We start from the raw sequence: 757 nt of genomic DNA on the forward strand, positions 1-757 counted from the left end.
AGTGATACTGCCTCAGAAACCCAAGGAGGGGTCGCTATGAGTCGGGGCCGACTCGATGGCACATAACAACAACAACAACAACAATTATTCAAATTTACACACTAACCACCAAAGCCAAAGATGAAGAAATTGAAGATTTTTACCAACTTCTGAAGTCTGAAATTGACCAAACATGCAATCAAGATGTATCAATTTTTGCTGGTGATTGGAATGAAAAAGTTGGAAACAAAGAAGAATCACTAGTCCTTGGAAAATATGGCTTCAGTGATAGAAATGATGACAGAGATTTTATGATAAAATTTTGCAAGACCAGCCACTTATTAATTGCAAATATCTTTTTTCAACAACATGAACAGTGATACACTTGGGCCTTGCCAGATGGAATACACAGGAATCTGATTGACTACATGTGTGGAAAGAAACAATTGTTGTTATGAGCCATCAAGTCAGACTCAACTCATAGAGACCCATTCTTGAATTTCTGAGGCAGTATCACTATAGAAGTAGATTGCCCAATGAAGCTCAATATCTTCAGCCAAAACGAGTCATGAGATGACTGTGGAACAGATCATCAACTGCTCATGTGCAAGTTCAAGTTGAAGTTGAAGACAATTAAAGCAAGTTTATAACAGCCAAATATGACCTAGATTATATCCCATCTGAATTTAGAGATCATCTAAAAAATAGATTTGACACATTAAACACTAATGACCAAAAACCAGAGAAATTTGTGGGATAATATCAAGAACATCATACA

The sequence above is a fragment of the Orycteropus afer genome, unplaced genomic scaffold (genome assembly GCF_000298275.1).
Source record: "Orycteropus afer afer isolate SDZICR_OR568_19922 unplaced genomic scaffold, OryAfe1.0 scaffold00011, whole genome shotgun sequence".
NCBI lineage: Eukaryota > Metazoa > Chordata > Mammalia > Tubulidentata > Orycteropodidae > Orycteropus > Orycteropus afer.